This window comes from Symphalangus syndactylus, chromosome 12 (assembly GCF_028878055.3).
Source record: "Symphalangus syndactylus isolate Jambi chromosome 12, NHGRI_mSymSyn1-v2.1_pri, whole genome shotgun sequence".
Classification (NCBI taxonomy): domain Eukaryota; kingdom Metazoa; phylum Chordata; class Mammalia; order Primates; family Hylobatidae; genus Symphalangus; species Symphalangus syndactylus.
The window spans coordinates 41,952,333-41,968,900 of NC_072441.2; positions in this window are offsets into that span (position 1 = coordinate 41,952,333).

Sequence of the window (16,568 nt, forward strand, 5' to 3'; positions counted from 1 at the left end):
CATGTGACAAGTAATAGTTGCATGCCCTTGAAAGTAGGCCATCCAGCCCCAGCCTTTCTGCTCCCAACTACTATGCTACACTCTATTTAACCCTCACTTCTCCTTGAGTGCGGGACTGATTACCCTGGTATTACAGATGAGAAGTGAAGCTCCATAATATTAAGTAACTTTTTGAAAGTCATACAGTCTGTAAATTGAGATGCTAGAATTCAAACCTATGCTTATGAACTCCAAAAAGTAATCTGATTTTTGAATGCTATGTGATGGGCTTTGACAAAGGAAAACTGATACAATTTTACAAAAACACAGCCTTTTACACGTTGACGGGCTTAAGACAACCATTCAGAAAGCCCTTGTCCAGCCTGCTACTAATGTGACCAGCTCTCTAGAGGCTTTCCCAGCACTAAGGGAGTTGCCAGACAACAGCAAGAAGCCTGGATAAAGATGTTGTCATCATCCTCACTGCATTAGGAGAAAAAAGGAAAGAATAGTAAACACCCTTGTGAAAGATAAGAAGAAAACAAGGATTTAAATTCATTTTGGCCAACGAGTTCATCTGGATGCTCCCAAATTAAATTCAACTACCTACAGTTCAGATCACGTCAAACCTGGGATTCAAAAAAGACTCGAAGGTGACAATGTACATGGCAAAAATTAACAGTTCCCCTTGGAACACAAATGAAAGCAATGCCCACTACTGAACTAATGTTAAGTCAGTACCTCTTTTGTATTAAGGAAGTGATGGAACAAAGATCAGAAGAAGCAGCAATGGTTGAACTAGATCCCTCATTAGTAACAAGGAGGAACTAAGTAAATCCAAACAAAAGTGACAAACACATGCAGAAACTGTTGTTTTGATTCCTGGAAAAAATACATAAAAGGAGGGATCATCTGGAAATTCTAATTTTTAAAAGGACATGGATAAACACAAATGCTTTATTTTATATTTTATAAAAAAATGTTAGGTACACAAGAGGCTATAAATACTAAGAAGGTGCTCTTACTTGCATTTTAAAGCAGTTAAAATTGCAACGATGCATCAAGAAGTATCACAAAAGACCTGGAATTTTAATAATTTGGAGAAGGCTTCTGATGCACAAAGGCAGGGGGAGGGATTAGATTCTTGATATCCAGTTCTCATCACACCAGGAATCTCATATTAATGTTTGTTAGGAAAAGGAATCCACCATAATTCCTGCAGCCTTAATGTTGAACAGAAATGTCAATATGTTTTATTCAACCTTTTATTTTTCTTCATAAGGTAAAATCTGGCTCATATATCTCAGTACATAATAACCCTCAAAAATTCTAAGAAAGACAAAAAATACATATTTTATAATTATTTGATAATTACTAAATTTCTATTATTACTCAGAATGCACAACTACAACTAAATGTATTATTTGATGTGTGTATGCAGATTTATATGCACACACAAACTCTTTTAAAATCTTCCTCAAAAGGTTAAGGAAATAAAATACTATAAAAAATCTAATGTGACTTAAAATGTTACATGTGGAAGGACACTTTAAGCAAGTTCCACTGTCTCTCTCTCTCTCTCTCTCTCTCTCTATATATATATATATATATATACACACACACACACACACACAATCAGGATACGTATAATAAAAGGCAACCACAAAATCTCAGAAATTCGACAATGATGAATAAAAATAATTTGATTAGAGAATGTAACCTTTGAAATCAAAGAAAGCTACACAAAATCCTCAAAGCTGAATTCAGTAATTTGGGCTGGGGAGAGGAGAAATGAGATTTAAAAAATATTTTATTAAAGTTTCATAGTTTAGAATGCTCCTCTGTAACCATTCTGAAAATATGGGTCATATCTTTACTATTATCTATGGCCACAGCCATGTGTGCATGCATACACACACACACACACCCCTAAATGGAATTTGTCACTATAGGATATTTAAAATCCAGACTTGCTGCATTTAAAATGTATGGAATTTATTTTTAAACCAGCCATATCTGAATTCAATGCCTTATATTTTGAGTTTTAATTCCAATCATGCTAATTTTAAGTCACAAACATATATCTGCCGGTAATGAAGGTTGTTTAATTAGGTCCAGATAAAATAGCTCCAATTCTGTTTCTGATCCACCTGTCAAAGCAAATCAGTCTTTTACATGGCTAAAAAAAAACAAATTAGACTAGCTGATGACTTTTTGAATATTCAAGTAGACACACCGAGGATAAATCCAAACAGAACTTGTGACTGAACAAAAGCCTGAAACGTGACCTCAAAGATGAAGATATCTTATTCTGCCAAAAGCAGATTTACAAGCTGGGTCTTCCCAGTATTATGAAGTCAAGGACAGGGTGCTAAGAAGAAGTAATGAGAAGGATAACAAAAACAGAACAACACAGCACTACAAGAAATCAAGTCTGCCACAGCTTAGGGCAATGTAACAGCTCAATGTAATGAAAAATAAATACAAACAATGATGAAAACTGTGACAGAGAGGGTCAGTTTCAACATTTTCTCTGAAGGAAATTCTAAAACAAGAAGTATCCTAACTCATAGAGTATATGCTATCCACGGTTACCATATAAATTATTTTCAAAGACTATTAAAGATAGAAAAACTGTATCTCTTACAAGTTTAATATGAATAGTTTGGAGTATTCTAGTCCTACAGATCTAGTTTACTTATGTATAAAGCACTATACATTTCAATACAGATCCATATAAGCCCAGGGGAAAAGTTATTTGAAATTGGCATGGTGGCCATGTGAATAGGAAGTGTTAGATGGGAGGGTACAGAAGAAAGAAGAGAAAAAATAACCTGATAAACAAATCCTTGAGAAGCTTGGAGGTTACTTCTATATAAGACCCTCAGAACCTTCCATCCTCCCACAGTTGGATCCTGAGCAAAGATGTGACATGGAGTCGGTAGTCGAGGATCCAGGAATATGACTATCTTTCTAATTCCTCATTATTGCATTCAGAATAGGCTTTGGATTCAGAAAAGAGACTCATGCTCGACACTCTCATTCCTAAATTGCTTTAAGCAAGAGGCACGAAAATAAACACAATAGTCCATGATGTGAACATTTTATAGAAATACACACATGCACACACACATATATATAAACTGCATAGATAATTTAATAGGGAAAAGATTAGAAAATGAAACAATTGAATATCCATTTGGAAAAAAATTAATCTCATTCCTTACCTCACTTCATACACAAATTAACTCAAAATGGATAAGAGATCTAAATTGAAAAGTGGAACTATAAAATTCCTAGACAAAAATAGGATAAAACCCATAGCCTTGGCATAGGCAAAGATTTATTAGATTAAAATACACAATGAATGAATCATAAAAGATTGATAAATATAACTTTAAATTAAAAGTCTTTGTTCTTCTAAACATGCCATTCAAAAAATAAAAGACAAGTAAAAACAAAAAAATTGCTATGACTGTATATGACAATCAGTAAAACAACTCAGTTTTTAAAATGGGGTGAAATATTTGAACAAATGCTTCATAAAAGATGACATACAACTGGCTAATCAGCACATGGAAAGAGGTTTATTATGATTAAGTCATTGGAAGTTTGTTGTTATTTGTATCAAATGCAAATTAAAACCACAATGAGACACCATTACACACACATTCCAACGGCTGAAATTAAAAAGACTGACAATACCAAGTCTTGGCAAGGACGTGAAGCAACTGGAATTCTCATCTATTACTAGTATAAAGTGTACAAACACTGGAAAACAGTTTGATGGTTTCTTATAAACTTAAAAGTACACTCTCTGGGGATAAATTAGAAAAATCCATCTAAATCTATTTCAGTTCTGACTTCAGCCATGTCTAGAAGTTACTTGATACAAAAACTAGAACCCACTGTGTCCATCAACAGAAAATTGCCTGGGAAGAAGCACAGGTAGAATTTTGGGGACATGAAAATGTTTCTGTATCTTGATCATGCTGAGAGTTACAGGAGTGTTAAATTTGTCAAAACATTGAAATACACATTAAAATGGGTACGTTTTGTTATGTATAAATTATACCTAATAGATTTAATTTTAGTAGTATTAGAATAGAAGATGCCTATGCTAACCCTTTTACGTTACAGATGAAGAATTTGAAGACCAGGGAACTTTAGTGTCCAGCTCAGCTAGCTGATAACAGAGCTAGGACCAAAGTCCTATTCCCTAAATCCTAGATGCACACTCTCTCTGTACGAAAACTTTTTTTTTTTTTTTTTTTTTTTTTTTTTTTTTTTTGAGCTAGAGTCTCGCTCTGTCACCCAGGCTGAAGTGCAGTGGCACGATCTCAGCTTACTGCAACCTCTGCCTCCCAGATTCAAGCAATTCTCCTGCCTCAGCCTCCCAAGTAGCTGGGATTACAGGCACCCACCACCACGCCTGGCTAATTTTTTGTATTTTTAGTAGAGATGGGGTTTCACTATGATGGCCAGGATGGTCTCGAATTCCTGACCTCGTGATCTGCCTGCCTTGGCCTCCCAAAGTGCTGGGATTACTGGCGTAAGCCACAATGCCTGGCCCAACAACTACCTTTACACTGAACGACAGAATTAATTTCAATGGAATTTAACCTAAATGGCCTGGAGATCAGGGATTTTGATTCCTTGAAAGTTAAGAGACTTTGTGGGAGTGATAATGATGATGATGGTAGTATTAAAAATGATTTTGCCTCTACAAATTTCATTTTCTCTCTTCCAAGAAACAGATCTTAATTTCTATTCATTTTTTCCCACTTTCAGTCTGTATAGTTTGAAAATTGAACCTGAACTCCTGTTCCAAGGAGGGTACATGACCCGGGCACTAGACCTTTGTTATCTACTACAGTTGCCAGTGGCTACGTGTGGCTACTGAACTAGCATTTGAAATGTGGCTGGTTCAAACTGAGAGGTGCTATAAATGTAAAATACACACTCTTATATTCTTTCTGTGGTAAAAAAGAAAAAATAATTCAAACTAGCCAGTCAATTTTTTAATGTTCACTATGTTGAAATAATACTTAAGATATGATTCAAGCAGATATATTTTCAAAATAAGTCCTTTTTTAAAAAAATATAACTACTATAAAATTTTAAATTACATATGTGGCTCACACTTGTGGTTAGCATTATAATTCTATCGGACAGTTCTGGTCAGGCAATTATATTCGTAGTCTTCCCCATTTCAGCTTGTTTTTAGAAATACATGTCAGCTTATAGCAAGTACTAACTGTACTTAACCCAATAAGTTACCTTATGTGAACTACTGCACAGTTATCAGGGAATTTTTACATTCATTACCTTCTTTGGTCTTATAAGATAATCATTGTTATAAGAAAACTGCGATTCAAAGCCATTAAGTTAGCTGCCCAAGGTCAAGCTAAGAAATGAGCAGAGGCCAGGCGCAGTGGCTTATGCCTGTAATCCCAGCACTTTGGGAGGCCGAGGTGGGCAGATCATGAGGTCAAGAGATCGAGACCATCCTGGCCAACATGGTGAAACCTCAACTCTACTAAAAACACAAAAATTAGCTGGGCGTGGTGGCAGGAGCCTGTAGTCCCAGCTATTCGGGAGGCTGAGGCAGGAGAATCGCTTGAACTGGGAGGCGGAGGCTGCAGTGAGCTGAGATCACACCACTGCACTCTAGCCTGGCGACAGAGCAAGACTCTGTCTCAAAAAAAAACAAAAAACAAACAAAAACAACAACAAAAACAGAAAGAAAGAAAAAAGAAATGAGCAGAACCCAGTTGCCAAATTCAAGTGTGTGGATCCTAGACCCGCTCTTTTCCTCTTTGGCACCATTCTGTTGACCCACCTGGAATGTTACCTTTTAAAATTGAAGGTAGCAGAATCAATGAAAATGGAGATGACTTACCATTTGTAAGTCCCTGTCTCAGAATTAATCCACCTAAAACATGAGTTGTGTTGTGCTGCTGATGAGATTAAGGTGCATTCCAAATGTTATCAGGCCATATAAAGCACACGGCAACTACTTATAATATTGTCAGAGAAGCAGTTTAAGAAGTGAAAGTAAGAAATGAGATGGTAAAATGACCAAGGTCATATTGTGTAAATTTGTGATAAAAATATAATAAGGGGAAGACTGGGTAATAAAGAGTTTATATCTCTTCAGACCTATCCATTGGAGAGTTAGGGTCTGTATAGTGGGCCCAAGAATGCAATGTACCAAGAAAATATTTTCTATAGGTTAATGGGCTGAGACTAATTCCTTGCCTTCATGGACATTGCATTCCATGGTCTCTAAAATTCCCAGAATGCTTATTTGGTTTCCTGGATGCCTTGTCTCAAAAGCACATAAACATTTCAAAGAGATATAACTTAAAAGGCGTATATTTAGTGAAAATAAATAAATTCTGCATTCTGGATTATGTATTAGTTTAAATGAAGTCCCTAGAGCATGATTAGCCCGTAAAGAGTAAAAATACTGACATATTTTTACAGAGTACCAGACGTCAATTTGCTACTAAAATGCACATACCTCATAAGCTTAACTTAGAAATTAAAGCAGACTAGTCTCCTTTTGGTCTTTTCTATGAAAGAAAATGCAATCGTTATGACCACTTATGTCCTGGGTTTACTAGAATGGCCCTGGTTTCAAAATCCTTTCTCATTATCCCCATGAGAAATCAACTTGCTATGGGCTGAATGTTTGTGTTCCTCCAAATTCATATGTTGAACCCCTAATCCCCAGTGTCATACTGTTTGGAGGTGGGACCTTCAGAAGGTAATTAGGTCATGAGAGTGAAGCCCTCATTAATGGGATTAATGCCTTTACAAAAAGAGACACAAGAGAGATTATCTCTATCCCTCTCTGCCAGGCAAGGACAAATTGAGAGAGCAGCTATCCACAAACCAGGAAGAGGGATCTCACCAGAACCCAACCATGCTATTACCCTGATCTCAGACTTCCCGGCCTTCTGAACTGTGATAAATAAGTTTCTGTTGTTTAAGCCACCCAGCCTATGACATTCTGTTATAGCAGCCAAAACTAAGATACAACTTGTGCCCTGATTGAAGTATATGTCCTGGGTTTTAATTCTAAAAATAAAAGATACACTTTATAAACCTAAACTCAAATTCTTCTCCTCATGGAGATTGCAATCTGGTTGGGAAACTGAAAGAAGTACATGTACCAAAGAAATAGAATGTGGAGGATTTTACATTAAGTGTCAAAACACAGCACAGACTATTAGCAGCATGCCCCAACAGTGGTCCAAGCTATCCTGTCCTCATCAGGCCAGAGCCCAAAGGAATCACAGGGGGTTCCATTCCAAAGAGGGATGTGGGCCAGTGGGGAAAGTTGCTTAATCTCTCTGTGCCTTAGTCAGCTAGTCTATAAAACAAATATAACACCCATTTCACGGTGATGCTGTGGAGATTACATATGATACCCCTTTAAAAAAATATTTTCACTTTGTTTTCCTGTGGAATCCCTAAGGCTAGGAATCTTTGGTTGCTGAAATTCCTCTAGGTGAACCACATTATCTGCATGCCCAGCCCCCTGCCCCTAGCATGGTGGAAGGGCAGCGCAAGTCTAAAAAGTTATGAGCCGGTAATTTTACCCCAAGTAGGTCTTTAAAGCTTCCTTTCAAACTCAGTTTTCTGCAATGAAAGTTGCTGTATAAGCAAAAAATATTATTAGTATTAATAAAAATATTTCAGCCATGCTGCTTCTTGCATCATATGTAATTCATTAGCACCAGCTCATAGGCGAGGCAAAATTTTCATGTCAAATAATGTTTTATGGGTCTTTAGAACATTATACTCACTGGATGTCCCCATATCATGATGAGACCTCCCCAGGAGGGAAGACAGAAAGCACAGGCTTTTAGAAACCCTTTCTTTTTCAAATTTGCTTGGGAAAAGGTTAGTTTCTACTTCTTGTTCAGCAGCCACACAATGCCAGGAAGCTTAGGTGCTTCTTGAAAGGATGCGTGTTGTTTTGTTCATGGGAATAGGATTTATAATGATGTTAATTCAAAAGAAGAAATTAAATATAAAAAGGTTAATGAAAGGTTTCAGTCATGATTACGGTGACCATGATCAATCAAAGGCCAGAGAAACGGCTGTTTTACAATTAAAATATCCCAACACATTGTTATTTATCACTATTGCCATATTGCAGCAGCAGGCCACAATTAATCATATAAATCACCCCAGTGGACTAAATTCTGAGGTTCTCTTTTTGTCAAATAAGATGGCCATGTTATTGTTAAAACTGATGAAAAGACATTTTTTTCTGATATTCTGATTTAACATACTTTTGTTTAAAAAGATCTTTTATGCAAAGATTATAGGGAAAACTCTAGGCAGGAAACTTAAGTAATTTCAAAGCTCATTAGATTTCAAGAATGGATATGTACCTCCCATTCAAATGCATAATAGCATTTTCACAAAGGTTTATCAAAGGGTGAATTAATTGGGTTCTATGTTTTGTAGTCATTATTCTTTCATACATTCATCCATTCATTTATCCAGTACTTATTGAGGGTCTACTATATGCCAGGTACTCAACTAGGCCCCAGAGCCATAGCAGTCGTGGTCCCTAACCTCATATGACAGGAGTCTCGTAGGGAAGAATGCCATTACACTAGTAATCACAAAAGTGGAGAATGTTTTGAAAGACAGAGTGTAGAAGACCACAGAAACTTATAGGAGTCTGGATAAGAAAGGGACATTTCAACTGAGATCTGAAGGATAAGGAGGGGGAGTTGGACAGGTCAGGGGAAGTAGCCAAGCAGAGCAAATAGCTTATGCAATTGGCCACTGCTGTACCACTGAAACCTGGTACATTGTAGGGACATGATAAGTATTTGTGGAATATATTAACTCTGAATATTGTGTTTCCAGAGGTCCTTGACTCTGTATAGGAAAAGCCATCTCCCCTAGAGAATGATGGGCCCATGACAAGGCCCACTCAGCCTCCTCCTTTTCTTATCCATAGTCCCGCACAGATAAAACCTAACTAAGGTGAATTGGGGATAAAGAAAAATATATCAAAAAAAAAAAAAAAAAAAAGGCAAGAGAAAATCCATGGTGGGGTAGGAGGTAAGTGGAAAAGAAAGGACAAGGTGTTGCCTGTAGCCATTCCATAGACCCATCTGGTGCTGGGATTTGGGTAATGAGTATATGTTTGCATGAGCTTGAGGGTTTTGTTTTCCCATTAGGAAAAAAAAAGTTCCCTCTTACCATGTCACCATGCATTTGTACCTTGCACAAAGGCACCATCAAAAGCAATGAACGGGAGCTGAAGTAAGCCCAGATTCCACTCTCCAAGTTAAATGCCCTGGCATGGGATTGTTACCTCACAGAGGAGGCATCTTTTCCTAATTTGTTCACCCACAGAGGATGCCTTTTGTTAATTTCCATAAGGCACCTTATAAACCAGCTGCATTCCTATTCCTTCATAGTTCTCTTCCCCTTGGACTGTAGGATACATGGATATTAGCTGCATATTTTGCACTAATGTTTTCACTCAAAAAAAAAAAAAAAACAGATCTAAACCAAATGAATACATTAGCAAAATGGAAAATGTGGGTCAGAGCTATTCTGGAGATGAGGATGATGCTATCAAAACAGAGGCCTTCATGGGTCTTGGGTGCAAGTTATAATTTATTCTTCTAAAATGACCCCGTTTAGACTAAAGGTCATTCCATGACAAAACACTGTAGAACACTAGGAAGTTCTAATTTCACAAGCCTAATTCATAAAGACCATAGAAAGGGTGTAGTTAATGTCAACGATGTATATTCCTCAAACCAAACAACCTCAAACCCATTGAGTTAAGGCATTTTAAGTTAAAGCACTTCCCCAGGTCTAGGTTTCAGAGAGGAAACAAAGAGGTCTGAGATTTTTGTCTCTGACTTCAGTGAATTTACATATAGTAAAAAAAGTGAAAATAACAGCTATTTTCTACCATTAAAATATGGATAAAAATTGTTTAACTGCACAAACATAAGATGGAAAGTGAAAATGTTTCTTAGTGTGTATGAATATAACATCAGGAAAATACATGTCACATTTTGCCTCTGCCTTACAAGTTTTAGAGGGCATTCAAATATATTATTCCAATTGAACCTCACAATAATCATATGAGGTTAGGCAAGCCACACACTTTCACGTTCATTTCATGTCCAAATGAAACAGTTCCTGGGAAAAGTTAACAACTCGCCCAAAATCACATAGAACCCATACCAGAAATCAGGTAGTTTGACTGCAAGCCTGGACCCTCTTTACCCAAAGTGCAGGCCAGAAAACGAAGCTATGTGTCACTTGTGCCTCTGAACTTGTGAGGCCATGGGGTTGTTGTGACAATTTCTAGCAGGACTATTTTTGCTATAAATTACTACAAGTATCCAACAGAAGAAAACCTGGTGGATGAGAGATGCTGACAACATGTGGCAGTTAATTGAACATATAATCAGGGGTTGCACCACTGTGGCAGCTCTGGATTATATCAACAGGCATAATGATGTTGCTAAAATTATGCACCCACAATTATCCCTTAAAGGTAGGTGATAAATGAATTAACTAAGTACTAGAAGCATACACCTTAAAATATTTAGGACTTGACTGCTGCTAGGTGTACAAAGACAGCATCATGCCAAAGAGTCGGCATTCTACTAGGTGATTAGTAAGCTCTTCATTTATGACAATAGTTTAGTAAAACATTGGCATGAGTGTTCCATGTAGTTGAAACATTTTTTTTAATAGGAAAAAATGAAGCATTTGTATATTAGCTCTGGCAAAAGGGGCAAAAGCACATAAAGAATTCAAAAAAGCATCAAAATAAAAATGATTTTCCAGGTACTAGGGGATAGATGATCGGTTTTGAGTGAAGAGGAGCCATCCCATGCACCTACACTTTTTCATATTTCAGTAGAAGGAACTTGCAGATGAGGGTTAAACAACTTTTATAAGATGTTGAATCAAGATGTGGCTAGTGAAGATGTTGTGCAGCAAGAGGATATCAAACTAACACGTGCCACAGGGCATCATGTGGGTGACTCCTGACAGCCTCACATGCTGGGGAGAGAAAAGGTGGGAAGTCAATTCTGGGGTCAGAGGAGAAGAGCTTGGAAGTCGAACAAGCCTGGCTTCCAATCCTACCAGGTTCTCACTAGTACTGCATGCGAGGTGAATATTTAATCTGTTAAGCCTCAGTTTCCTCATCTACGAAATAAAGATAACAGTTGCTCCAAACCTCCTTTAAGCAATTAAATACGAATATTTAGCCTAGCACTTGGCACAGAGTGAGGACTAAATGAATAGACAGTGCCCTTGTGATTATTACTGGATCTCAGGCTACTATGATGTATACATATGCTATGGACAGTTAGTAATGCCTGACTTTTCTAATGGTACTATGCCATTAATCAAGTGAATTTCTACATCTGACTCTATCAGTATCTACACGCCTTTGTGTTTTAAAGAGATACACGTAGTATTCAGGCACTGGGCCTCCTTTGCTTGTTTATAGCATTTTGATGTGAAAGTTATCAACCAAAATAAATGAGAAAGTGACCAGGTTTAGCCATTGTAGCAGTTCTGCTTCAATATTGGATGGAGATGTAGGTTTAAAATTAATCACACAAATGAGGATAGAAGACCACCTCCATATTATGTGCATCCATGCTAGCCAGTCTCCATTACCATAGATAACTGAAACCTGACTGTATTTATTTCCAAAGGCTTCCTTAAAATGGAAAGATCTCTGTGGCATCTATAAGATTCAATTAGAGGACCTTTATAAGCACACATCTAGTTGAACCAAATGAGAGATAAATTAACCTATAAACAGCATGCTCTTTCTTGTGGAATCCTCTAATGGCCTGATTTAGGATATCAGCAGATGGGAGGTCAGTGCCCAGTGCTTTCAGAGTTCAGCCCATTCATTACAATCAGGTTCACGATGCCACAAAGAGTTTCTAATGAAATACACTCCAGTAAACCTCAGAGGGGGACAGCTCATGTGTGCATGAGGCATAAGTTTAAGGCAGCAGACAGACTGTGATTTTGTATTTCCAGACAGGTAGGGGTCCAAATGGAGCCACTGCACATTTATTAAGTTGTATTCTTTCAGGGAGAAACTCTTGCCGAGACATCTTACCTGTAAGCTCCTTTAAGCTTTTAGCTGAAATGCTCTAGTTCACATACAAAGAAAATTGCACTGTTTGTCACTAGTCAATGTCCTCTAACATCAGGGCTTTAGTGGGAAAAGAGACACATTAAAAAGGTACCTGATCTTCGCTGTATCCCTCCCTATTCCAGCTGAGAGTACTTTCTCTAAGTCCTTTCTTCTTAAATCTTGGGGAAAAGAAACTTACATATCTCAAATCCTGCCAAATTATAGCTCCAAATAATACAAAATATGAGCCTGTGGGTTTTTTTTTTTTAAAAAAAGAACAGTACTTCAGAAGCCTGAAAAATATCTGCTTTTGTGGTCATGTCTACTGACAAAAAGCCTTATAAATTGTCTGTAAACCAAATTAAGAACATCACAGCCAGTGGAGCCAAGATGGCCGAATAGGAACAGCTCCAGTCTACAGCTCCCAGCCTGAGCGACATGGAAGACTGGTGATTTCTGCATCTCCGTTTAAGGTACCGGGTTCATCTCACTAGCGAGTGCCAAACAGTGGGTGCAGGACAGCCGGTGCAGCACACTGTGCACGAGCCGAAGCAGGGCGAGGCATTGCCTCACTCGGGAAGCACAAGGGGTCAGGGAGTTTCCTTTCCTAGTCAAAGAAAGGGGTAACAGATGGCACCTGGAATATCGGGTCAGTCCCACCCTAATACTGTGCTTGTCCAACAGGCCTGGAAAACGGCACACCAGGAGATTGTGTCCCGCACCTGGCTTGGAGGGTCCTATGCCCACGGAGTCTCGCTGATTGCTAGCACAGCAGTCTGAGATCAAACTGCAAGGCAGCAGCGAGGCTGGGGGAGGGGTGCCCGCCATTGCCCAGGCTTGCTTAGGTAAACAAAGCAGCCAGGAAGCTCCAACTGAAATAGGTGGAGCCCACCACAGCTCAAGGAGGCCTGCCTGCCTCTGTAGGCTCCACCTCTGGGGGCAGGGCACAGACAAACAAAAATTCAGCAGGAACCTCTGCAGACTTAAATGTCCCTGTCTGACTGACAGCTTTGAAGAGAGTAGTGGTTCTCCCAGCACGCAGCTGGAGATCTGAGAATGGACAGACTGCCTCCTAAAGTGGGTCCCTGACCCCTGAGCAGCCTAACTGGGAGGCACCCCCCAGTAGGGACAGACTGACACCTCACTCGGCTGGGTACTCCTCTGAGACAAAACTTCCAGAGGAACTATCAGACAGCTGAATTTGTGGTCTCACGAAAATCCGCTGTTCTGCAGCCACCGCTGCTGACACCCAGCCAAACAGGGTCTGGAGTGGGCCTCTAGCAAACTCCAACAGACCTGCAGCTGAGGGTCCTGTCTGGTAGAAGGAAAACTAACAAACAGAAAGGACATCCACACCAAAAACCCATCTGTACATCACCATCATCAAAGACCAAAAGTAGATAAAACCACAAAGATGGGGAAAAAACAGAGCAGAAAAACTGGAAACTCTAAAAAGCAGAGCACCTCTCCTCCTCCAAAGGAACGCAGTTCCTCACCAGCAACGGAACAAAGCTGGATGGAGGATGACTTTGACAAGTTGAGAGAAGAAGGCTTCAGACGATCAAACTACTCTGAGCCACGGGAGGAAATTCAAAACAATAGCAAAGAAGTTAAAAACTTTGAAAAAAAATTAGATGAATGGATAACTAGAATAACCAATGGAGAAAAGGGCTTAAAGGAGCTGATGGAGCTGAAAGCCAAGTATCGAGAACTACGCGAAGATTGCAGAAGCCTCGGTAGCTGATGCGATCAACTGGAAGAAGGGGTATCAGCGATGGAAGATGAAATGAATGAAATGAAGCGAGAAGGGAAGTTTAGAGAAAAAAGAATAAAAAGGAATGAACAAAGCCTCCAAGAAATTTGGGACTATGTGAAAAGACCAAACCTACATCTGATTGGTGTACCTGAAAATGACGGGGAGAATGGAACCAAGTTGGAAAACACTCTGCAAGATATTATCCAGGAGAACTTCCCCAATCTAGCAAGACAGGCCAACATTCAGATTCAGGAAATACAGAGAATGCCACAAAGATACTCCTCGAGAAGAGCAACTCCAAGACACATAATTGTCAGATTCACCAAAGTTGAAATGAAGGAAAAAATGTTAAGGGCAGCCAGGGAGAAAGGTCAGGTTACCCACAAAGGGAAGCCCAACAGACTAACAGCTGATCTCTCGGCAGAAACTCTACAAGCCAGAAGAGAGTGGGGGCCGATATTCAACATTATTAAAGAAAAGAATTTTCAACCCAGAATTTCATATCCAGCCAAACTAAGCTTCATAAGTGAAGGAGAAATAAAATACTTTACAGACAAGCAAATGCTGAGTGATTTTGTCACCACCAGGCCTGCCCTAAAAGAGCTCCTGAAGGAAGCACTAAACATGGAAAGGAACAACCGGTACCAGCCCCTGCAAAAACATGCCAAATTGTAAAGACCATCGAGGCTAGGAAGAAACTGCATCAACTAATGAGCAAAATAACCAACTAACATCATAATGACAGGATCAAATTCACACATAACAATATTAATGTTAAATGTAAATGGGCTAAATGCTCCAATTAAAAGACACAGACTGGCAAACTGGATAAGGAGTCATGACCCATCAGTGTGCTGTATTCAGGAAACCCATCTCACGTGCAGAGACACACATAGACTCAAAATAAAGGGATGGAGGAAGATCTATCAAGTCAATGGAAAACAAAAAAAGGCAGGGGTTGCAATCCTAGTCTCTGATAAAATAGACTTTAAACCAACAAAGATCAAAAGAGACAAAGAAGGCCATTACATAATGGTAAAGGGATCAATTCAACAAGAAGAGCTAACTATCCTAAATATATATGCACCCAACACAGGAGCACCCAGATTCATAAAGCAAGTCCTGAGTGACCTACAAAGGGACTTGAACTCCCACACAATAATAATGGAAGATTTTAACATCCCACTGTCAACATTAGACAGATCAACGAGACAGAAAGTTAACAAGGATATCCAGGAATTGAACTCAGCTCTGCACAAAGTGGACCTAATAGACATCTACAGAACTCTCCACCCCAAATCAACAGAATATACATTTTTTTTCAGCACCACACCACACCTATTCCAAAATTGACCACATAGTTGGAAGTAAAGCTCTCCTCAGCAAATGTAAAAGAACAGAAATTATAACAAACTGTCTCTCAGACCACAGTGCAATCAAACTAGAACTCAGGATTAAGAAACTCACTCAAAATCGCTCAACTACATGGAAACTGAACAAACTGCTCCTGAATGACTATTGGGTACATAATGAAATGAAGGCAGAAATAAAGACGTTCTTTGAAACCAATGAGAACAAAGACACAACATACCAGAATCTCTGGGACACGTTCAAAGCAGTGTGTAGAGGGAAATTTATAGCACTAAATGCCCACAAGAGAAAGCAGGAAACATCCAAAATTGACACCCTAACGTCACAATTAAAAGAACTAGAAAAGCAAGAGCAAACACATTCAAAAGCAAGCAGAAGGCTAGAAATAACTAAAATCAGAGCAGAACTGAAGGAAATAGAGACACAAAAAACCCTTCAAAAAATTAATGAATCCAGGAGCTGGTTTTTTGAAAAGATCAACAAAATTGATAGACTGCTAGCAAGACTAATAAAGAGGAAAAGAGAGAAGAATCAAATAGATGCAATAAAAATGAAAAAGGGGATATCACCACTGATCCCACAGAAATACAATCTACCATCAGAGAATACTACAAACACCTCTATGCAAATAAACTAGAAAATCTAGAAGAAATGGATAATTCCTCGACAAATACACCCTCCCAAGACTAAACCAGGAAGAAGTTGAATCTCTGAATAGACCAATAACAGGCTCTGAAATTGTGGCAATAATCAATAGCTTACCAACCAAAAAGAGTCCAGGACCTGATGGATTCACAGCCGAATTCTACCAGAGGTACAAGGAGGAACTGGTACCATTCCTTCTGAAACTATTCCAATCAACAGAAAAAGAGGGAATCCTCCCTAACACATTTTATGAGGCCAGCATTGTCCTGATACCAAAGCCTGGCAGAGACATAACCAAAAAAGAGAATTTCAGACCAATATCCTTGATGAACATTGATGCAAAAACTCTCAATAAAATACTGGCAAACTGAATCCAGCAGCACATCAAAAAGCTTACCCACCATGATCAAGTGGGCTTCATCCCTGGGATGCAAGACTGGTTCAACATACGCAAATCAATAAATGTAATCCAGCATATAAACAGAACCAAAGACAAAAACCACATGATTATCTCAATAGATGCAGAAAAGGCCTTTGACAAAATTCAACAACTCTTCATGCTAAAAACTCTCAATAAATTAGGTATTGATGGGATGTATCTTAAAATAATAAGAGCTATCTATGACAAGCCCACAGCCAATA